The sequence below is a fragment of the Anas acuta genome, chromosome 1 (assembly GCF_963932015.1).
Source record: "Anas acuta chromosome 1, bAnaAcu1.1, whole genome shotgun sequence".
NCBI classification, from domain to species: domain Eukaryota; kingdom Metazoa; phylum Chordata; class Aves; order Anseriformes; family Anatidae; genus Anas; species Anas acuta.
In genome coordinates this window covers 108,091,438-108,116,685 of record NC_088979.1, presented here as the reverse complement: position 1 = coordinate 108,116,685, position 25,248 = coordinate 108,091,438, and the positions used below count along the sequence as shown (strand labels likewise).

The 25,248-nt window shown below is 38.1% G+C and overlaps 2 long non-coding RNA genes across 4 annotated transcripts in view; both read left to right on the top strand.

Moving 5' to 3' along the window:
• The window catches only part of LOC137860797 (uncharacterized), a 123,003-nt gene that overhangs the window by 6,006 nt on the left and 91,749 nt on the right, over positions 1-25,248 (top strand). The window lies entirely within an intron of this gene.
• LOC137860806 (uncharacterized) lies at positions 1,441-24,766 on the top strand. The gene is made up of 3 exons (XR_011099195.1): positions 1,441-5,235; positions 8,897-9,002; positions 18,121-24,766. It is a non-coding gene; the product is annotated as an uncharacterized lncRNA (long non-coding RNA).

Sequence of the window (25,248 nt, the reverse complement as noted above, 5' to 3'; positions counted from 1 at the left end):
AGATGTTTCAGCAGAGACAAGATTACTGCAGGCACAGGGTGTAGAAATTTACACTCAAGCTTGTGTAGGTATGCTAGCAAGATAATACTTTCCAGGATGGGAAATTACTTCACCTTCAATGAACAATGTTGAAGAAATAAATCTGCTTTAAAGAACAACAAGAAAAAACCTTCTGTTCTCTCTGCCTTTTTTTTTTTTTTTTTTTAATTCCTGAAGGATGCTAAAGGGAACTTTAAGGTAATATTATTTTGTCTGCATGGCCTACAAAGTCTCTGGCAAAAATCAGGGAACCTTATGGAGTTCTGTGCTTAATGTTGGTGACACTTCTTTGTTCTGGCCTGACCCTCTCTTATACTCAGCAGAGGGTGACACAGTGATCTTAGTGCTGTTTTGGGATGAAAATTCCCTACTCTTACTCCACTGTGGCAGGTATGGGGTAGGAAAGAGGATTAACTGTAGTCAGAGTTTTAACTTCCCCAAGACAGTGGACATGAGAACTCTGCAAGACTGATAATTGAAAATGTATATTATACCTATATGTGCCATTGGACTTTAGCTGTGAACTAAATGCCTTTAATCTGCAGTTTGCCTCACAGCAGTCTCTTTAATGATGGTACTACAGGAAGACCATACAGACAAAGCTGTTTTTTTTTTTGTTGTTGTTGTTGTTTATTTTTGTTTGTTTGTTTAGCAGGTTTTCATGCACAGCCCTAAGCAGGGGAAAAAGATTTTCCTGAGTTGCTGGGAAGGATGTTGAGTGGCCCGTTCTCTGCACAAACTGACTCCCTCAAGACAGTGTTCAGAGATCGATGAATAGCTTCACGTTAGTGTAAAATTTTATCTGAATACTGGTGCCTAGGCAGCTCAATGTTTCTCTTATTTATTTATTTTTACTTCAGCTTCCTTGCTCAGAATAAGATGGTGTCCTACTGGGATGATTAAAACCAGTTGGCTGACTCTGAAGTCAGCACACTACATAGTATAGCACAAGATGAGATGCTCTGAAGAAGGTTTTATTGTATTATCTGTTCTGCTATTGCAGTAATTAAAACCCAACAAAACAGACCAAAAAAAAAAAAATAAATCTTCCTTTCCACAACTGTTTGTCTTGAGAAATCCAGAAAAAAAATTGAATATTGAAGCACTCAAGCTATTTTTACATCTGTCTTAGAGCTGATCTGTGTCCATTTTGGTTTAGGTTCTTTTAATTGTGCTAAAATATACCCACTGTGCATGGAGTTTTGTTGTTGTTAAGGATTAAACATATAAAGGAGAAACTGTATATTGCTGAGAGGCTGTTTCTGTACTCCCTCCCCTCCCTTCCCCCCCCAAGTGGATTAAAAGGATGATGGTGCCAGAGAAGCACAAGATTTATTGTTCAAGATTTTATTCACTTTTTTTAAAAACAAAAACAAAAAAACTCTTATTTTGAGAATACGAAAATAGACTGTACAAGTTCATGAAGGACAGTATTTGGAATGTGTAATATCAGCTTATTAAAAATAAGCAGACTGTATTCTCCCTAGTGCTGCCTTCTAGAGTTGCATTCTGGCACCTTTTAGTGTGAAGTGGAGTGAAAACTATAACCAGCTATTCAACACCATGAATGCAAGGAGGTGAGTTGCCAAGACAGAAGCATAAGGCTGTATGATTTGTGCAACTGTTTTGATTAAGATGCCCAGTGGCTCCTTGTGAGTAAGTTTACAAAACAAGGGCCCATATGTATGGCAATGATAAAGTGGCTTATTGAGTGTCATGCCTGATACTCATGGGGAATAAATGTCTTCTAGCTTGGTGTATGATACAGAGGTTGCTCATACTTTATGAAAATACTTGTCTACATGTAGATGGCACTGATTATGTGAAAATGACCTTGTCTGGAAGCTGATCTAGCCAGGGCACTGGAGGACTTCATGCCTTAGTTCTGCTAGTGCCAAGTGGAAATTACAATGGGGCTTTGGTCTGTGTTGAGCTCTCTACTGTTTAGCTATTTACATGTATGCTTGAAACTACCTGGTTAAGTTTGGTACCAATGTAACCTGAAGGTGCACCTGTTTATTGGTGGGCAACAGTTAGCTTGAGAGCAAAACCTGAACTTTCAATTTTGCCTGGAATGTGCTCTGGACAAAATTTGGAGATGTTTTCTCATCTCCATTTCTCTGAATGCTGTTGAAACGCTGTTATGTTCTTGATGACAAAAATCTAGCATGAGGCTATTATCAGTCTTCTGAATAGACAGTAATGTAGCTCTTCCATTTCAAAGGTATTTGGAATTTTCTGTGGATTAGCTTTGGTCCCACAACTGTCTATTTAAAAGATTGGTATGGTTTCTTCTCCGTACTTCTTAGCATGAGATGGTCTCATAACATAATATATTTTAACCACGAGAGGAAAGGAAAAGACCACTTCTCCTAAGCCACAAGCATTTTGTACAGAGATATGTTTTGATTCAGCTCCCTTCATCCATCCCAGACTATAATTTGCTTTGCTGCAGGCTCCATAAGACTCTGCACAACATGTGTATGTTTTTGGCTGGTTATTTCAAAACAATCTTTAAAGCTTATGGAAGGCAATTCTGAATTTTAGTGGGGGGAGAGAGAGACTTGGAAATAATCATAGTATACATATAGTTAAGGTTTCTGCTCAGAATATCAGTTGGCTAATTTCAGCAATAAAGACCCACAGAGGCTTGGAGAACAGGTATAGAGCATTGTTATTTCATTCTTTCACATCCTTTTTGGCTTATGAATTCTTCCATGAGATATCAGTAAAACAAATAAATAAATTCTGGATTGCTTTTAATGGCATCTAAAGGCATTTTAATGTGTGGACGATAGGAGTAAGGCAGTGAAGCCCCTGAAGCCCAAGGCTGCTGAGGGTGAATGCCCAACATTGCTGACCCAGTTCCTTAGGCTGCTGCATGGACTGAGAGCCTGCAGTGACCCTCTTGATGAGCAAGGCTGCTTTGGCAATCCTGGCTCCCCACCTGTCTTTCGTTCCTGTTACAAATAGGCAGTGCTGACACTTCTGCACATGAATATAGTCATCCACCTTGCCTAGCCATTGTGTATGTCTAATGGTTATTATCCATTTCCAAAATTCTTCCCTTGGTTTGAAAACAAATTTCACACTAGTTGTGTGATGCAAGAGGAACAGCATGTGTGCTTGCCTCTGCATGTAGAGAACAGAGTGACAAGTGTCTCTCCTGCTTGTACCCAGCACATCTATCTCTGACTGTACAGAAGCAGGGTGGGAAAAGTGATTTACGCTCTAGTTTCACAGGTATAAAGAGTTAAATGTGTTAACAATCTTTATTAAAATGTGTTCAGTGTTAAAAAAGGGTAACACTTGTAAGAGTGGGTAACTTCATTATTTATAACAGCCTTAAGTCTCCTTATGCAACTAAAAAGAGTGACATGCTCTTAGTGTTAGAATGGGGCTGGAAGTGGAAGACAACTAGGAATCAAGCTTTGATCAGAAGTCAAATTTACTTATTAATTTTAGGGGGGTTTGTTGGATTTTTTCAAAGTGTCTTTTTGTTATGCATTCAAACACTTCCTTAAGGGAATGTGTGTGAGATGCCCATTGCAAAGGGTGCAGTGCACGTTTAGGAGGCAGAGGCAGCATCAGCAGTTCAACTCTATGTGAAATATTTTGGATGCTTGCCATTTTTTTTTCTCATGTATTTAATAGCTTTCTTAATGTCCTGGCTTTCTGGATTAGCAGAGAGACCTAGCAAATGGAAGCCAAAGAGCTCTGTGTGCATGCTCATGGGTGATAGGCACAAATTAGAAGGGCTGTGGGAAAGGACCCCCCTCATGTACAGCTGTTGTGCCATGTGTATGTGTTGGGGAGGGGGAAGGCAGGTGGTTTTCTGATCAATACTGTTATACTGGTCTGAGCAACCTTGTGGATGCAGTTATGGATTATGCCCCCTTCACATAATATGAATTTATGCCTCTATCCCCACAGGAGAATCGGGCTGCAGTGAATTATACTTGCACAGCTACAGTATGGTTCAAATTATGCGAGTAGAGAAGACTTATTTCCAGTTCTTAATGAAACAATAGGGACAGATCCAAAGACTGTCAAAATTAATGGCAGGATTCCTGTGGGCTGCTTTCCATTTATTCAAGAGCCACCTAAGAGGCCACTTTACCCTCTAGAAAAAAAAAAAAAAGTGTATATATATGTGTGTGTGTGTGTATATATATATATATATATATATATATAAAATATATATATAAGTGTATATATATAAAATATTCTATGACTCTTGGGCTTATTTTCCCTCCCAGGCTAGTGGAGAGGACCCCTATTATTACTTTTGGGAGGTGGCTCAGGCTCTGGTATTGGATGCGAGTTCTTTGAGAATGTAATTAGGAAATACATCACTTCAGCATTTTTATTGTAAACATACATCACTGTAACACACCATTGTTATGAAATATCTGATATTCTGGAAATATAGAGAAATCTCATTTATTTTCAGAAGGAAGGCAACTTTTCTTCAAGATCACAAAAATATCTGTTGCTGCTGAAAGCATGCTTTGTGTTAACTTCTAGAGTCTGTGGGTCTAAGCCCACGTATGTGTTGGCATGAGCATTCCTTACTGTTAGATGTATGTTGTATGAAGATGGCAGCAACTTTGTGACTGATTAACAAATACTGGCAGAATTTCTGGCTTTCCTTGAGAAGAAAAGTCATTCTTCTCTCTGACAGTCCTGCAGTTTTTCAAAGACATCTGTGGAGCCTGCCTAAATGTAGTGTTTGGTGTTGCTTGTGTGCACCTTTGGGAACATAATTCTTTTGTTTTGTGCCAGTGGAAACATATATGACACTGCTGCTAGTGCAGCATATTCCGTATGTTTTTCCTCCACACTATTTTCCGTTTTGAACCATTCCAGTACAAATGAAAGCATTGTTCCAGTCAGAAATCAATGTAGTTTTCCAAAGCTATAGAGGCTTGATTGTGCGAATCTCTATACATTTTTGGATTTAAAAGTTGTCTGATCCAAGACACTGAGTGTTTGAACCTGTGTGTTTATAGCAGATTTACTTGACTTGGTGTTTTCTTCAGTTATGTGCCACTTTTGATTTCCTGTTCTCTGCCTGTGTTTTTGCTAGGTACAGGTGTAGCTATTGTTTTGGGTTCAGTGGACATGGTTCTGCCTCATCCCTGCACTGCTGATGGGTGACCTTTCCCTGGAAAGTGGCCATTTGTCAATGTAAATGTATGTAGTGGAGTTGAGTGAGGCTTTTCTTGCTGATTTTTTAATCACATTTTTAACTGAAATATGCTATAATATGCATTTGCCTTAAATATATTTTAATGGTTTCTTTAACTCTACCTTTTACAAATTTGTTTCTATTAAAAAAAAAAAAAGTGGAACTCAGGTAAAACTGTGCCTTGTTTCTTCCAGCCAAATGTTTGACACCAGAGGAAGTATTTTCTGAATTTATCTTCATGAGAAATCAGTGTTCTTTCATTCTAAATCGACAGAAATGTCCAATGTCAAAATGGAATTAACACACATGTCAACTTCTAGACACTTTTCTCTGAAAGTCGTTTGTCTGTTGCCATGGTGATATAACTTTAACTGAGGTAACGGTCTAGATGAGATTATGCAGAGCCCAGCATTTGAGGTAAATACTACTCTCCACATACAGGTGTTGCTATGACAATAGTAGGCTCCCACAGCTTTGAAAAGATCACTCAAATGATGCACTCCTGTCCGACCTGGAGCACAGGTGAACTTTAAGGATGGCCACAGTTCTGGAAAGGTGATGTTTCAGGCCATTCTGCAACAACTGCTGCACTACTTTCTTATCTCCTGCACCTTGTTTGTCAAGGCTGTGCTGCAGAGCTGCAGTGTCAATGCAGTGCAATTTCCAGCTACAAAAATGTGGTGTTCTGTGGTAAAGCTACAACTGGGTCACAGCTTTCTGCTGAGCAATAACCCATTACAGTGCTTAAAACCAGGTCTGTTCTATCCCAGGCTGTACCTCAGATTACTGTGGTCCTGGCTCTTGTGTGATGCCTGAGAACCAGCCTTTCTGGCATGTGGAATCATCCCCAATGCCCAGGTCTGCCTCTGTTACTGGCTCTGGGGTTTACCTTGCACCATTCTATTTGAGAAGTATGATGAAGCCCAAAAATGAGGGAAGATGACATTATCTCTATTTTAAACTGACTCCAGGCACAACCCTCTAGGAAAGGGAAGACATCGTGGTAGTGTTCTCTAGCCAGGATGTAACTACATCCTTTCTCATGCACCTTAAACTTGAAGTATCAGTTATCACTAACTGTGTAAACAGTTTGCAGGCCCTCATGCTGCCCTGTGAATGAGAAACAAGTTATGCAGTCCATCTCCCTTTCCTGCACTCATTGCTTTGCAAACATAGGAAAGTAACAGGGTATAGAACTGAGCACTAAGTGTCCAAAACACATCTTCCTCTGAGAGGTCACTTACTAAGAAGTACCACGGTGAGTTTTTATTTTTTGGAACAGAAGGAGTTCATGTATACCCCACCAGGAAGCCTCTGCACCTCGTGCTCCTCTGTGTTTTCTTCACAAATAGACTGTTCTGCTGTCCCACTGATTCCAGAAAGCAATAGGGAAAAATGCTTAAGCAACTGTCCTGTCTGAAGTGACAGCTCAGATATGAGCTGTGCTATGTACAAATGTACAGGCACCTCAAAACGCTATTTAGGTATAGCAAGAAAGGCTTGTTTATACATCAGTCTTCTGCCTACGTGCCTTTTCATCAGCCTAAGCTTTTACAGGAAGTGGTGCATAAATCATTGCTTCCTATCCATTATGAATATAATTTTTCATATTGAATTTTTCAAATTCACAGATTTCTTAAAATGTAGGCTTGGCACTAATCATGTGTAGTAGTTGTTCATTCCTTAGTGATCATATTTACTAAAGAAGCCTATTGGGAATGGCATATTCATCTTTCAAATTTAATAAGTGCACACTCTTGGGATCACATGAAAACTCTTCTGTAAGCATCCAGAGTATGTGGGTAACATGTATTTTCTTCCTGAGACCCATGCTTTAAGGTGGGAGGAAAAACCTGTGTCAAGGCTAGGCATTATGTTCTTATTTCGCACACTTTATGAAGTACACATACACCTTTACTGAATACAGCATTTATCACTTTGTCTGGCAAGTCTGGCTTTCCTTAACAGTTCCTTTGTGCTTGTAAATCACTCATGAAGTAAGTATGCATCAGGTTAAACATGACAGTTCTAGGTAGCTGTTCATTCCTTCACTTGTTATGGTCTTTAACTTCTTCAGAACAACACTACAGTGTTTAACAATAACTATAAGCCAATCTGCCAGCCAAGCACCCAAAGTTGCTAAAAATTCTGTTCTGTGCAGTGTCTTGTCTTTAGCATGGCAGCATGACTGCTGTCTGCCACTAGAAAGGAGCCATAAGACTTCTATTAGTTGAGATAATTCTGACTGTGTAAAATTGTTGTTGCCATTTATTTACAGAGTAAAATTATTGAGACAGTCATTTACCTGACTGCTTGTTTCTAAAGAGTATAGCACATGTCTGTACAGAACACAGAAAATTTGAGTGCCTAAGCTTGTTGTCCTTCTGGGTTCAGCTGTTACTGAATTGCATGGGTTTGGGCCTGAACCTGAGAAAGGTGAAGCACCTATATTCAAGAGAGATGAGTTCCAAATAGAGCTGTTGATAGCAAATGAGAACACAATATAAGAATTATATGTATAGATAGACCTGAGCCTAACCTTAAAGACTGTTACAGAGGGGGCAGACTTAAACTGCTGGAAACCAGGAGAAAGAAAAAATTGTTAGAATTTCAAGTTTTTCAGTTTTGTAGGTTGCTTATTTCCAATTCAGATTAATTCCAGATCCACAATCTTGCAAGGAAACAACAAAAACTGTTGTAATTGGAGTCAGACAATCAGCAGTGAGGAGCTGATGGAATCTCTGAACTACCATGATCTGTTACAGGCAACACAGCATGAGTCAATAAGGAATGCAGGTCTCGAACTCGTTGTCTCCTTGAGGATCACCCTTAACCTCTCCTTGTGCACACCCTTAACCATTGGAGACAGCTCTGTAGAAACTGCCTCCCAAAAATGACACTTTCTTTTGCCTGGAAACATAACTCTTCTTGCATGGGTTTAATTCTGGCCAACAGTTTCTGTGCTGTGTGATGAGCTCAACCTGGCACCCATGGGTAATGGTGATTAAACTGTGACCCAAGTTACAGAAGAATTCCAGTAATAGCCTTGAATCACTATTCAACCTCTTCTACATTTTCCACAGTAAGAGCTAAAAGGTTAGCAAACCAAGAATCGGCTGAGGTTTCATTCCATGGCTCTTTGTGAAGCTGATTCAGAGTACGGTGGGGATACAAATGACAATTTCCTCCTCCTGACAAGAGAGTAATATCATCCATGATACTCAGCTTTTATATCTCAATGGCCTAGGTGTAGTTTGTCATAGAGACAGCAGAACAGCCTTAAACTGTCATTTTAAGTCTTTTGGTGGCCATCATTATCATCACCCTTGGCAGTTTGTTCCAGTGATTAACTACTCTTCTGGTTGCCCAGATTCTAGTCTAAATTTGGATGGCATCCCTGCTGCTGCAGAAATGAAGCCAGTCCTAGGAGCAAGTCTCTGCGACCTTCACTCATGTTGACTCATATTTTATAATACCTAGGAATGACTCGGGAAAAGTCATTAGAAACAAGTCTGGCTGTATATTCACAGTAATCTACGTAAGAGATTTGGTTTCTAGCATTCTCTATGTCATGGAAGAGTGAAGGAAGTACTAGCTGTCATTAAAATAAAAAACTTGTTTATCAATTGCTGCAGTTTAAAATAAGTCTCTGGGTGTTGAAAATAGGTCCCTGCTTACTTGGACGTTGCCTGGGATTGCAGAGGACCAGCAGCTTTCCCTGTGCTGTTTTGTTGGGAATTACACCCACAGAGGAGGAAGCAAAAAGCAAGAGGTAATTCTGCCTTTACTAGGTTAGCTCCTTGATGGTGATTTTCATACTGATATTATTCCATGACATTGCTTCCCTTATTCGTGGTCATAACACCAACATCCAGTAAAATAGTTGTATTTTTTTATGATAATGAATCCCCTGCAATTTATGAGACTTACAGGCTGAACCTCTGGTACAACTCACAAATTCTGCTTAATAAAAAACTTGCTTTACCAGCAGCCAAACAGCAGTAGGCTCATCAAAGAATAACTTTTTTTCTTCTCAGATTTACTGTAACCACATAGGCAGAAAGATGGTTTCAGGGTCTCACAGTACAGTCTTGAACAAATTATGGATCTTTCCCTACTTCATAGGAAAAGAGTATGGTGTTTGGTCCACCACCATGGACCAAAAACTGCTTTAACTAGATCTAAAGTTTGATACATTTGCTGGCAAACAAGGCATCTGTGTGAATGAACTGTGGAATTTGTGTATTGATTCCACTGGCTAAGTGGAAAAGAGTTTTGCAATGCCTCTTCATTTTTGAATGATTTAAGATAACTAAGATAAGTACTCTCCAGGTAATGTTTGTTAATATTAGACAGAGTTTCTGAAAGACTTCAGGGTAAAATATAAATTTATATTTTCTTTAATAACAGGTGTTTTCCTCAGCTGTAGGGAAAACATACTGATTAAAATTAAAAAGGTAACTAAATTTTATGGTTAGTAAAATTCATTATACAATTCAGAAAAATAAAGGGTTTATCTGGAAACTCTTCATATAAGACTTAATGTCATTTGTGTCATGTGAAATTTGTTTTCTGAGGAAGAAAAAAAAACTTTATGGAATTATAAAGAATTTACTCTCACTTTAACTTTTTGTTAACATAATACTAAGATTTACAGGAGACTAAAAGTTAAAGATGGCTTCTGTTTATAAAATGCCCGTAGGTATACATCAAAAAAAGTGGAGAAACTAGTGTTTGGAGTTTAGTCAGTAAATGCATATTTAAGATTAATATGGTATGTGTGTATATAAAAATAAATAAATATGGAGAATGAAAATATTAGCACATCATATGGAAAGGCATTTTTGAATCACACTGATCTATTAACAATGGATTTTGTTACTTCAGACTTAGTTTTGATTACATCATTGCTGAGAGTTACAGAAGCCAGAAGTTGTGGAAACTTTTATGAAAAACAGATATATAAGTAGTTCTGTAATGTCACCAAATCACATGTCAAGGAAGTTAGACTTAGAACAATAGCATAGTATATAGTGCCATTTTATGCCAGGACCCTCTTGAAAAAAATCTAATTCACCATAATTTGATCTATTATTTCTTGACATACAATGGGAATTCTGTATGTGTTATTCATCTAAGTTTTATATGAACTATTCTTAAATTATCTTACTTTCAACAATATTAACTTTTAGAATGTTTTAAGATAAATTTCAATATTCATGTATCTGTCTAATCTACTCTGATCAGAAGAACTATTAAAATAGCACATACGTTTACTCAACTGAGGCACTTCAAGAAATTTGCATTTTGCATCCTTGTAGTGTTCAAGAGGCCCTTTCTTTTTTTCTTTAACTCATCATGCCCACATCATGCAATGATTTTGTTTTTGAACATCTTCAGAAATCACAGGAGATTCCCAGAGTACAAGAGTTTATTATTAACATCTCTTATCTTCTTGCCAGATCTGGACATCAGCAGTGAAACTTCCCAATAATCTAATGCAACAAATAGGAGCTGTGGATTGGAATGACTCTCAGAGTAGAAAAAAATATTGTTCCTTTTTTTCCCCCCACATATAGTGTAAGTGAACTGATCTTACAGATTCCTGCAATTATTTTCTCATTCATAATTTCCAAGGGATTATTCAGTTCTCTTTTATACTTATTACCTCTTCAATCACCTGCTTAAAAATACAGTAGGCTCAGTAACACATTTAGTTAAAATTATTCATACCAGAAGACAAATTGGAAAACAAGAATTTGTATTGGGTTCTTTTCTGCTTATGAGGATTTGGGACTGGTAGATATGGATGCTTGTGAGACTCAGAATAAGCCATTTCATGTTACCAGATGTGTTAAAATAACAATCTCAAAAATGTTTATTTAAGAATCAAAGTTAGCTCATTATTTTGGGTTTTCTTTCGTAAGTAGGACTTTAAGCAAGCAAGTCTGCTTATTTTGACTGAAGTATCCAACTTTCCTCTCTGTGAGAGAATGGAGGGTAATAATGCTGCAGCAATGCTAAGCAAGGTCACCAAAATGCTTTCAGAGGGACTTTGCTATGTAGAATATTTTTGGAATATGGGTTGAGCCAATATTTACTTTAAACTTTAAAAGTGCCTTTCCTCAACCAGATACTTACACAGATAATTATAAATATAGTAAAAATATAGATAATGACAAAGCCTTTCAGACTAAGCCAGATTCCAAAATGTAAGTAACTAGCAAGAATATGAATTTCTTCCAGCAGTTGTGTGACTTTCCCAGTTTCCATGCAATTTTCCCCTTACCAAAAGTAACATTAGGTAACAATGTTCTGCAGGGTTTCTTGAAAGTTAACATGTTCTATGTGAGCCTGGGAAGGACATGAGCGGTGGGTTACTTTGAATGGAAATAGCGCTGCCACCGGTTCCTGCTCTGCTACTAATAACATGAGCAGTTCTGCTGGTTTGAACTGTAGCAGTAACTGAAAGGTAGTTTTACAGATTACTAAGGTTTAGACCACGCAGGTCATGGAAAGCAGAACCAACCAATGTTCAGAGTATGTTTTTGTACCCTGGAGTAGCTGCCTATTTCATCCCAGCCTTCCCGTGTTTAGGGTAGAAAAGAGTTACTCAGCTGTAATGCAAAGCATCTATCCTAGGAGGTTACTTTTCACTATTGTATTGGAGAGAGCATGTGCTCAGGTAACAAAGCTAGGTGCAATTGCAGTCTTCAGAATGAAGCATCAACTCTGGTGTAAATTACTTGATGCAAATCATATGAAACATATCCTTCACCACTGACATTTTCCCCCAGTCTCCATGAAGACTGGGAGATACTTTTAACAACAAATCTTATAAAGAGGGAAGAACATGAATGAAAATGCACAATAACTTTAATCCAAGATATTTTTGCTTAATAAAAGAGATATTCCCTGTTCTTGGGATGAAGTCAAGATCACGTTGATGATAAACCAATTCTGGCAATGTCTGTTTCCCATAATTTTGAAGTTTATAGTGAAGGACTAACTTTATTTCATGAAAGAAAAATAGTAAAATTACGTTTGGTTCCACTGAAGCCAATGGCATTGCCCCTGATGGAGTGAGTAAACTCCACTGACATCAGAACAACCATGTTTTGCCCAAACTGTGACCAAGGGGATCCCATGCAATGAACCAGAGGATGAACATATATGTCACCGTAGTATGTCTTAGATTGCAAGTGAATAATAAAAACTGTTTAAGATAGATAAGCTGTGCGTGAACTGTGAAAGCTCTCAGATGTAGAAACACTGAAATCATAGAAAGTCTATCACTGATTTCCTCAGTCAGTTGACTTGGTACACTTTGTTGCTATTCAGCAATAATGCATAGCAAAAAATGTCCTTTATGATTGTGGGGTGAATGAAATGAAGTTGTGCATTATAGGTGGTCTCTTCAGTTTGGATTTCTTCCTTCTTAGTAAGTGTTCAGCTGTCCTCCACTTTCTCAACCAGACAAGCTGTAAAGATTTCTCTTTATCACTGCACTTGGAGTAGGCATCATTTTGGACAAGGATGAGTGTACAATGTAAGTCATTTTCGTTAAAGATGGTGGTTTACTGATGCTTGTCCCTGGGGTAAGAATACAGGAATTAGTTATGCAGAAAATTGGTTAACAGGCTGAATTCAGGTGAAAAGGTAAAGCTAAAATGAGACTTTCCTTTATAAACCAGGGTACAACTAAAACATGGGACAAAATGTCATCAGTTTTTGCAAAAGTTCCTCCAAATGACAAATCAGTCAGTTTGAGCTGTGAAGTCTAGAGGAAAGCCAAGGCTTTGCAAAATTATCATTTACCTCTTCAAATTTGTCACACCATCACCATCTATAGCAATGTGGCATGTTCATGCCTGCAGAAAGCTGTTGAGGGCAGGTTGTCTGTTTCGTAGTTTTTCAATATTAACTCAGTGTTAAGCACCTTCACAGAATTTATTTTTCTTTATTCATTCTGTGCATGAAAGTGGGACTTTTTATTGAGGTGGAAGGAAGAGATCAAAACAGAAGAATGGGAAGGGCTTCCTTAACTACATTGGGAAGATGAATTGGTAAAGAGGGAGAAAAAAAAATATCCCCTAAGAAAAGGGATAGAAAGGCTTTCTTTTTCAAACAGTGAGGTCATTCTTGTGTTGTGAGCCTATGCCTACTTGAAGACATGCACCTTCTTTTTCCATAAGGTCTAGGAGAAATTAAAACTAACTCTAATCTAATTCTCGCTATTCTTCAGCCGTGATCTATGAAATCAAAAATTTTCAATCAGCTCAAAGCATGAGTTCAGCATTCAGGAGAAGGCACCTGCCAAAATTGAACCCTTAAAAAAGAAAAAGGGGGAGAGAAGGGGAAGTGATTTATTCCAGCTCAATAAAGAATTTGACTGCATATAACAGCTGGACAACCTATTATTTTTTACATGTGGACAGCCTCAGAAATGTCCAGGAGTAATGATGCAGCTTAGGCAAGCAATGAGTATGAGAAATTCTACCCAGAACAGTAAAGTAAGAGGGGAAGCTACAAGTCTTTTTAAATGAGGTTTAGCATGAAAATACTGTCACAAATAGCTACCACATGGCAGCAGTGATAAACTAATGCTAGGGGACAGCAGTTATGAACATCACAATAACCTCTGACAGGTGCCAAATGAAATTTCTAAATCAACATCTACCTTCAGAGTCTGTGTATTCCCAGAAGAAATATTCCCTCTGTCTCCTGCTCCATCTTCTACCTGCCAACAGCTGTGAAGGCTGGCAAGCTGCCTAGAAGGTTCTGCAAATTTTAAATTAAAGGGCAGTGTTAATTTGGGAAGCCTTCTTCCTACCTCTTGCAGGTTGAGAGCATGCCATAATTTTGACTCATCCATGCTCTTCCTGGGAAGAGATCCTCTTTCAAAACTTTCCAAACATATATGTACTGAGATATACTTGATTTTCCAGGGTTGATTTTTTTCGTTGTTGTTTTTTTTTTGTTTTGTTTTGTTTCCTGGGTTAACTTTTCAGGGCGGTCTCTGATCAGATGCTGACACCATGGCACTCACAAATGTATCAAACTTTGATCTTTATGTTTATTTTTCAGACATGAGAGTCCATTAACAGTATTGGTACAAAATAGTTTTACAAAGGCAAGGATAACTGTACTCTCATTTTGAAGAATGTCTGGAGACAGAAGATGCAGCCAGGGTAGGAATGACAGTCTTCAGTGAGCAAGAAGTCCTCTGGGCATAATTTAGACAGCCTTGACACTATTCTAACCTATAGGATAGGGAGATAAAATGTCTTCCAGCTGCCTGCTGGATCTGGAAGCAAGAAACATCAGCAGTCTTTCCCTGTGAGGCCCTGCAGAAACTATGTGCAGTAGCAGAGAGAGCTGCTTAATTTTAAAGGAACAAAGCCTAGGCATTTTTTAGAAAGGTTTCAGAAATTAATTGCTTAGGTTTTGAGGTTCAGAAGAGAGCAAGACATGGAAACCCTTTGAAAAAAGGAAAAGGGATAGCGTGGGCCTTAGTTTAGTTTTCCAAAATTTCATCATCTGCCAGGGAGGTCTATGCAGGATTGCAGACCCAAGGGAACAACAAACCCAGTTGGCTTAAACTGGCTTTCCTGCCAGCTCTCTAAGACAAGTGGGAAGTCCAAGGTTTGTAATCTCCTTTTAAGTATTCTCTGGATTTAAGTTGCATAGAGTTTGTTTGCTTGTTCCCTTCCCCCCCACACCTCCCAGCCATTTAACAGGAAAACCGAGGATAAAATGTTAAGTCTCTCCTCTCTTATTAAAATACCCCGAAACAAGTACAGAACAGAGAAGAGAGAAATAACCCCAGTGACCACTAGCCAAAACTCACAAGTAGTATGTGCATATCTGAAATAGTTGGTGCGCTCGCATAGGAAATCGCTGGATATTTTACACCTCTTGCAGCGGTTTAGTAACTGGCTGTGGAAGCTCATTCCCCACTTGAGAAAGTCATGAATTATACAGTTTTTACATCTGTTGAGCATGTTGTGCTTCTCAATCATCCAACTATACCGAGCCCTAAGTTTTCAGCCTTCACAATGAGATCACTGTTTTCAAGCACGTTCTAGTGGCATTTTGTCAAGCCATGTGTGTTTTCAGGATGGGGGCAGGGAGGGAGGAACAAAACTATGCTGCCATTTCACAGGATTACAATCTACTTTTCAGCCTACATAAAACTGCAACTGACCCATCAACAAAAAATATTCTTTGTTTACTATTTCTTCTACCCCTTGAAATAGTCTGACTGTTGTTTGGAAGAAGAGGATGAAAAGGAGGATTTTTTTTTTTTTTTTGCTTTAGATTTCAATTCCTGGTTATCTAAAAACAAACAACAACAACCAACCACCCAGCACCCAAAACCAAAAGACTATAATAATGACAAACAATAAAACAAATAAGACAAACCCACAAAACTCCACTCATCCTTAATACTCTCAAGATATATGTCACTGTGTGAAAACTCATTTTTGCTCCAGTTTCATGGTGTTTAGAGTAAATCTCAGCTATTAAACAAGGGTTGATCATGAAAACACTATCGTAGAGAAGGGAGACAGTATTTCGATTTTACTCAGACACTGGCTTAAGGAAACTACTTATGCTAATCAAGTTTTAAATCAAAGCACTCAAGGTTTATAATAGCAGGAGGTAGATTCCAAAGGACTAAGCACACAACCTGGGAAGAGATGAAGTGGAAAGAACTTTGTAGAAATTATCCATTAGCATTTTACTGCAGAAAAAACAAATGGGAGTTATATATTTATCTTAAGTCACTCAGGACCCAGTGTGATCCCTCCAGCCTGAACAGTTCCCAAACAGATGCTAATCTCCTTCACAGAATGAGTTTGATCATTGCCCTATTAAGGTGTTTTTTTCTTTCATCATTCAAAAAGTAGTCTGCTATAGTAACTCTTCCACTGGCCAAAATTCAGATGTAAAGAATGCATACACGTGATGAATGTTGACTACTAAAATGCATATAGACAAATTAAGGTTTTATACATCTCTTGTACTTGCTTTTTGGTTTTGAACTCACCTTGTATAGCTTACATTATTTGAAGAAGAGGAATGGGCATTCCCATATAAACTCATAACAAGCATGGCACTGTGAAAAGGCACTGAAAATCACAGCTTCCTGGAAGATATGCCAGACTAGCAGCTGGATCAAAAATCTTTGTTTTTTCTGAGAAACTCAGCATGTGAAGAAAATTCCTCTAAGGACAAAGCTCTTCTAAAGCACTTAGGCTATCAATACTTAATTCAGGTAGTCTAAGTGGTTGTAAATCACAAGTGTTCCCTGTCTGGTGGGCAGGCATGGCCAGCTGGGCTCGGCTGGTCTGTGGGTATGTGAAGAGAGAAAAGTGATACCTCACTCCCTGCCTGTTGGGACAGACGTGGCACCTGGCTGTAGCATCTGCTTTCTCTGCTGCCCAGGGGAATAGACACAGAAGAGAAGGAAGTAGGCCAAACCAGAGCTGAGGACAACTCTAGCTTGATGAACTATGATGCTATAGTGATATGATATTCTGAGATGAGCAGTGTGAGCAATGGCAGTGTGCTGGCTGCTTCTGGCTGGTCTCTGAGCCTTCTCTGGAGTACCCAGTTTTCTTTATTAAGCCTAGGATTAGCCACACTGTCTATGGACTGGGGAAACTGAACCACTGGCTTTTAGTTCATGTCTATATTATGCGTTACTTAACAACCCCCCCTCCCCCCCCCCCAGGCTTCAGTAATCTATTCTAGCTAAGCTCAGCAATACCTCAGTGAAATTTTGAGAGGATAAATCACAAGTTGTCTTTACAACATGGATGTGATTTGATTACAACATGGTGGTAATCAACAGTGCACAGGGGCCACTGTGTTTTATCACCAACTGCTAGGGGCTTGGGACTGTGTAGCTCCAACACAGCTACCACGTGGGGTTTGTTCTAACAGGGTACTATGATATCCATAGGGTGGGTGCTTATAATCATGCTATTGATCTATGGGGTTTCAAACTATCTCTGCCTACATGGCAACAGAGCCCATGTATCTCCTTCAAATGTTCTGGAGAGTCATGAATTGTTACCACCCAATAGTATAATTGTCTAAGTAAGAGCTAGGCTCAGGTGTAGGAAAAACCCCTCTTTAGGGACAATATTGTGGTAAAAGTTAATAAAAATACTTGCTTACTTGTGGGTAGGTGAAAGTTGCTTGTTTATATTTAAGTTAAGTAAAGAATCCTATGCCACATAGGAAACAAGGCTGAGGTCTCTCCTGGTTCCAGCTGTTACAGCAACTGTCATCAGCATGGTTCATATTTTCTCTCTTCCCTTTCTATTCTCCCCACCAAAAAAAAAAAAAAAATATATATATATATATATAAAAAAGTAATAACTTCTTGGACCTTGACAACAGTGACTTGTAGGTAAGTTTTGTCTATGTAAGCTCACTATTTCATTCTGATGAAACCTTTACACCTGTGGGTGTCTCTGCTTTTTCCAATTAGATCATAACACTTGGTGTTTACATTATGCTTATGGACGTTACCCTATCTTTAGTATGATTTCTTTATCCCATTGCAAAACATCCCACATAACCAGTTTTGTCAGGATACAGAAATTCTATTAAAAAATAAGGAAAAAAAGTCTGTGATTACTCTTCTACTTGGCACATAACTGAATATAATCTGATGTGTAAAAATAAAAGCTGGCTGAGAAAGAAATCTGAAAGAGAATGAAGAACCTCAAAGTTGTTTGCTGTGTATAGCTAAGCTGCATTTTGATTTTATAGTATTTAAGCTGAGCTCTGTCATTATAAGAGTTAAGAAAAAGGTTGAAGACTTGAGAGGGGGGAGCCTACAGGCTAATATTAGCAGCACTGTTTTGTTTCAGGACACTGTCACAAAGAGGATGAGAAGCTGAAACATCTTTGGTATTACCACTTGCATGTTAAATGGGATTCCCCCCTTGAAGATATTTTTGCGTTGTCAGAGGAAGGAAACGGCAGCTGTGAAGTTGCGCTCTTCTCATGCAGACCGCAGAGCCCACCCCACCCCCCTGGAAATTCATGCCAGATGCAGGAAAGAATGAGCAAGGGTTTCAAAGTGGACACTCAGCATATGGAAAGGAATCATTTAGCAACTAGAAAGTCTTGGATAATTTCAACAAGTCTCAGCACTAAAGCAGCACTTCAAGAAAATCTGCTCTGGGGCTCTCAGTAGTGTAAAATAAAGATCTGTATGTCTTTTCATCTTCATGGAAACCAAGTTTAAAACTGGCCTGCTGAAAGCTCTTTTTTAATATGTTGTCTGCATGCTTGTTGTGAAGTAATAGTAGTAAATGCTAGGTTTTGAAGAACAGTAAACTTGAGGTAACAAGGTGCCTATGAGAAAGCAAAGGTTTTGACCAGCTAAAATGAGACAGCCAGGCCCTTTCTAGCTCTCTGCCTCCAGAAGATATGTAGACTCCTCGGCCCAAAGCCATAGCTATTGTAACTGGAGTTGATTAGAAAATCGTAAGCATTTTCCATAAAACAGACAAACTCAAGAAATGTTTTGTTTAAAAATATTAACAGAAACGTTCAACTAAAACAGCTGAACACCCAGAAGTCCAATTTTATTTTCCAATTTTTTTGAAATGTTTTGATAAAATCTTGGCTTTCAGAAACACAGATGAAATATTTTTGGGATCACTTAGCCATAGACAAAAGAATAACTTGAACAAAACACAAAGTCTCCAAAAGTATCCATTTCAGGAGAGGCCTTTCTGAAAAATGTTCTGATTGAAAAAATGTGACCTTCGAAGTTTATTGGGCTAAGTAAAGAAGTTAATACAGGACATCTTGGCTCTGCCATGAGCACTCCTAACAAATTGCTTTGTTCTGTCCCCCACTTGGGAGTGTAACCACCCAGTGAATGTAGCTTTTGGTGTGCTGCAGAGCCAGAAGTAGATATGCTTTAAGCTCAAGAGAAAGAACTGAGTCAGGTGTGTAAGGAGCAGAAGAAAGAACAAGGTTAGATCTGCCAAGAAAGAAGATTCTTCTTCAGTTCAGAAGTAAATTACAGGTAGAAGGGAGAGAGAGAAAACAAGGTCACGTGTTTAAAGGAAAACGTGTGCTTGCTGGTCTCTGCGCTTCAGTAATAGACTTGTGTTCTTTGGTCCTTCACCACAGCCATCTTTTTAGTGCCCTAATTTCTTGACTCACTAACTGATAAACAATTTTAATGACATGGTACTAGGGATATTTTCTGAAGAGCTTTTCACATTTTCTGTCTTCCAGTGTTGTATTAAATTGCAGTTATTTAGGCACAGCTGCTGCCTTCTCCAAGCATGCTTATGGTGTCAAGGTAGGCTGTATGTTCAAATCTGAAGGTCGGGTCACGGAGCTCTTGCCATCGGTAATGCAGTTGTTTTTCTCTTGTACAATGTGCAGCTTATTCTTCTTCATGAACAATAGATTGAAGATATATCCTTATTTCAATTTACGTCAGCACTGGATATAAGTGGAAATATTACATCTCATTGTAAATGGGGACATTTATTCTTATATTTTGTGTCTGTGTATCATGGATATGCTTAATATCTGTGCTGCACACAATATAGAAAATTATATTAGGAATACCTACCTTCTTGGTTTTCCCAGCTGGAAGCAATAAATCTTTTTCTATAAACCATACCCAGGCATTCCTGGGCACTCAGAATCAGGAGGGTGCTGCATCTCTCTGTTAACACAATGGGCCTGGTAGAAAAGTTCAGTTTTGCCTTCTTAATTCAGCAAGAAAAAGGACTGCCTTCTGCAAACCATCCATGCTAAACTGCATATTAGAAACTTTTGCTCAAACAGTTCATAACAGATTCCAAATACACTCCTCAGCAAACGCTCACTTTGGTGCTGTAGCCTGCTGAGGATTATACTTCCAAGTCATTTAAACATAAGCTTAAATAAAGATATTCTTTATATAAAGATATTATTTTAGTCTGATATCGAGACTTCCAGGATGTTATCATAATGATAGGAAATTATATGCAGTCTGGGAAAACCATGATTATCATCCTTGATTAGAAAACATATTTAAATGCATTAATGGACACAACATTCAAACTAGTCTGCTAAGTCATATTCATCTGTCAGTTGTTAGAGATTCTCTCTAATTTGGGTTGTATTTGGTACAAAACTTTTCAGCACCTTCTGGGAGGTGGGTCATTCCTTCTTTTCATTTGGAAAGGTTTAATTCTATGATAGTCTGGGGAAAAGCAAGTAGCACTGGTAATTTACTGTTATGCAAGCGGTGTATTTCTCAAAGGCTGAACTTTAAGGACATCACATGTATGATTCTGTTTCTGGCAGTATCGTCTTTGAGTTCAGACTGTTCCTTTCAAGTTTTATTTCGTCCACGTCTTTTGAAATTCCCACTTTGTTATCTTAGAGTCATAAATGTGATGCAATAGTGAATTAAGGGATACAAAGTAATTATTATTATTATTATTTTTTAAATGAAGGATTTTCAGCCAGCAATATCTTGACATTGGAAGTAGACCTAAAAAATCTCTTTCAGATAATGGAAATAGTGAAGTAACATAACAATGCATTTTTTTCTTGTCTTGAAATTATATTTTATTAGGTCTTGTTTACTTCATCTTCAGATTTGGAGGACAATGTAGCAATGATATTAAAGATAGGTGACGTCTAGGAATAAAGAGTGCATTTTGACCAATGAAATCTAAATATAGATGATTCCATTTAAAAAACAAACAAACAAAAAAGAAACAAGGAATCCTACTGTTTCTCTTTTTTTTAGTTCTTTTAGATTTTCTTGACTTTTTTTTTTTTTTTTTTTTTTTTTTTTTCCTTAGTGGTTTTCAGCTCAAAAACTTAATACCTTTTGCAGAAAGAAAACCCAAAAGTATTACAATAGCAAAAACACCATGTCCTTTATAATGGAACACCTATTCAGGATATCAGAGGGTTAGATGAGCTTTTCATAAGAGTACAACAGTAAAAGGCAAACCGTGCTTATCATTTATAGGAACACCTCCTAGATAAATTACAAATATGGGTAGTGCTGATATTGTATTGCATTTCAGTCACTTCTACCAAATATATAGGAAAAGATGTTAAGCATGCTCATGATCTGGATTAGATCAGGAAGGTCGTCTAAAGACATATTTAGATCTGAGAAGAGCTACAATTTAGTAAATTCACTTTAATCTGACCTGTGATACAGTAACAGCTTTAGAAAGAATGTCATTTGAAGGACTTCTTAATGCTGCTGCTCAGAAAATGAAGTTCTTTGGGGTTTCTTTTTCTTGCTGAGAGGAGTGTCCACCATCTTTTTATCAGATGGCTTCAAAGAAAAACTGTTGCAAACTGAAGTCTGTTGGAATAGACTATTTCTATTAAAATTATAAATTCATTGAAAGACTATCAGTTCCATAATTTTCCTTTTCTGCCTTCAAAATAAGGAGAAAATCACAGTAACACAACATGATCAAAGCAATTATCTAGGAAGGAAAAAGCTTCTGTAGAAAATGTTTACCCACATTACTTTTAATATGAAATTGTATGGAATCATGGTGAGGATGGAGGAGAGACATTGATTTCAGCAGACTTTACCCTTGCATTGGCCTGTAGTGGGAAGACATTTGCCATGTAGTGGAAAGTCTGAACTGAAAGGTCTTCTGTGTGGTACAACAAAACCAAGAAAAACATATTTTGATAAGAACAAATGAAAGCAATAACCCAAAACAAACTATAAGGATCCTTTCAGTTATTGAGGTAAGAAAGCTGAGTGGCATAATCTATTTGGGGATTTTAGCTAATTTATGCATAATTTCTCCCCTCTATACCTCCTCCAAGTCTCTGTGTTCAAGATGCTTGAAAATATGAAGAATCAGGCCAGGTGGAAATCAGATCATTTCTTCACACAGACTACAGAGTTAATCCTTTGTGTAACTCCTTTGTATATTAGAAAATTAATCTTCAGCTGGTGAACTGAGCTATCACCATAATCCCTTCATGGCACAGGAATTGTCCAGATGGAGCTGTGTAGGGGCCAAGATCTTGGCATTAACTAGTTCTAACTTAAGATTTTTCCAGCATTCCTGGTTCTGCATCTGTATGAATGTCTCAGGTATAATTTCTGTGTGAGGTCTAGTGCTCACATCTTTCACTATTAGAACCGCACTTAGCTGCATTAGCTGCAGTGTGACATAAACATGAATTAGAGAGCTACTATGAATAGGGCCCTTTTCAAGAATAAGGGCCTTCCATTAACATTCAGAACAGGCTTCCTAACTGACCTCTGTAATCATTCTCTTAGCGCAAGTAGATAGCTTTGTAAAATTGCTGAAGTCATGGATAGCTTGAGGTTTTGTCACCTACTATTCTGTTAAATCAGTCATGAAAGTAAAACTGAAGTTCTGTATCCAGATCTGTGGGAAATTTGGGGTAAAAACCAAATCAAGCTTACTTGGATTTGAGCTTTCTTTTCTTTCTATTCTTTTGGACTCACACATGTTCTCACGTATGCCATATGAGTACTGAAAGCAGAGCCAAAAATTAAAGTGGTAGTTATTCTGCCATTTTTTTCTGCCAAAATTAAAACTGTTCAGTCATACACATGCTTACACAAGATGTTACTGCTTTTACTTTAGCCCCAATTGTAGAAATACCTTATCTCTGATAGACAGTGCATCCCTTAAGGTATTGAATCTAAGGCTTGCCTACCAGTATCAGTCAACAAAAAGTTTTAGGTTAGATCTATGAATTAGATGATGCAAATCTATATCCTCTGTTATTCAAAGCAGGTGATGAATTGCTGCCATTTTTCCTTTCTGACTTAAGAAGCAGTGAATCTGTGAACAGTAATAATATTAAGTATTTAATCTGGCTTCAGTTGCACTTCTAACATTTGCTGCAAGCGAACTTGTTTATACTTAGGCTATAGAAGTGTCACTCTATGCCTTTTCCATAAGAGCTGTATACATCTGCATAACTAAAAGCTGACATTCTGTTGTTAGAAACAAAACATCTTAAATCTGCTGGTTTACTCTTCAGAGACATTTTATTTGTAATCACACTGATAGCTCTTCTGATGAAGACTCCTTCATTGGAAGCAAGGGGATATCAGTACCTCTCAGAGTGCACTGACATCCTCTCTGTTTAAGTCCTAAGTGATATTTACTGAAGAATGTCATAGATCTACCCATTACCCAAAGCCCACAGAGGCTACCAGAGGATTTCCATAGGTTTCAACAGGCTTAGGTCAAGCCTAAGAAGATTTTGGTCTTAAAAATGTTAATACCAGTAAGAACTGTAATGTACCACCCAGCCATTCTTCAGCTGGCTATTGCAATATCATTTTCAGATAACTTTTGGTGAGCAGTGAGAAGCACATAGCTGTTGCCTGCTTCTTGGACCAACGTCCCAAGCCACAGTTAGACAATTTTCTGAAGTACACGGAAAAGATATGCTTCTTAACACCCTTGTTGACTGCACTGTAACTTATGTGTTAATTAGACATCAGATAGTTTGCTGTTTGCTACTACTGTATTCATCTGTCAACAATATCTCCGCAACAACATCTGCATCTACCCATAGGAGAGAGAGAGAGAGAAGGAAGGAAAAACAAAACACAACACAAAAAGCAACAACAACAACAAAAAACACCCCAAAACAGTACTACTTTTTCTAAGACTGATTTTACTGGGGGGTAAAACTTGATAATCAATAACAACAGAAAACATTGGGTGGGGGAAAGGCATGACGCATATCCTGAGAGGAATAATAAAATATGCCCAGTTTATATGGTTAATCTTCTCTGTAGGCTTGCTCTGCAAATTTAGGGAAGATTAAATTTCAGATATGCTGTTTCTTGTTTTTTCTGGCAACAATAAACTTCAGTTTGGGGGAGGTGGGGGAGGGAGAGGCTGAGTGGGGAGAAAGAGCCACAGTAAAGTGTCTGCTGTCCATGTAGTTTTGCCAGACTGCTGTCTCAATTGAGAGCTGTGATCGAGATTTATTGGGCTTAAAATATGAAACAGACCTTTCATGTTGGAATTCTAAATATCTTCTTAAGCAGTAGTGAGTACCACCAAATGCTTAAAGGCAACACACCACAGTTCAAACCCACACAATAGTTTCTTCTCTCTTGTGAACCAGCAGATTGTAAGAATCTTGTTCCATCTCATTTTTTGGACTGGGGAAAGAATATGTTGGATGTTATCATCATCATCTGAAAATCACTTTGTTTTTTATATTGGATTTTGGCTCAGATGGTCAAGATTGCTAGTATTTGAACATGTGCATTGAATGGGCAGGTTTATCACTGAAGTTAATAAAAAAAATGCTTGAATGCATGCAAGATGTTTGCATGTTGGTAGCACATTTTATTAATCTCTTAGTTATGTAGTGGCAGCAGGAACAGCTTGGAAAAGATCTATAGGACTTATTTCATGCCATTTTGCCAGCCTCCTGTTCCTCTGTTATGCCAACAGCTATGTTCTACAGGAAAAATAAAGGTTTCTGCCTGACAAATAACATCAGAGTCAAAGTTTCTGTGTGGGCCTTGGAGGTTAAAGACAAAAATGCAAAACCTGCCTCTTCTCTCTGCTCTTCTATCACTATGTTTTAAAAGTATATGCTGAACTCATCTTCTCCTTCAGCTTAAGGTGTGCAGCAATGAAAATACGTTGGGACTGTTAGGCTGTGTGACATCATTTATGTTGAACTCTGACCAGGCTAGAGTTCTGGTAACAGTTGCATTAAACTTGCAGTATCAAATCAGTGGATTTCCTTAGGGTGGATTTTAATTATTGCATAGAGTTTAAACTGGCAATTGAAGTGCTGATGATTGTTTCTTAGTGGCTTATCTGAAATAAGTACTTCAGCAGTACTTCTAAAAGTATGTGAACTGAGTAACATATTGAGTGACCTTTGCACGTGTACTGGCTTTATTTTCACCAGCTGTGCCAGCGTCACAGGGTAGATAAGAAAACATGAGAGAGCAGGTGTTACCAGTC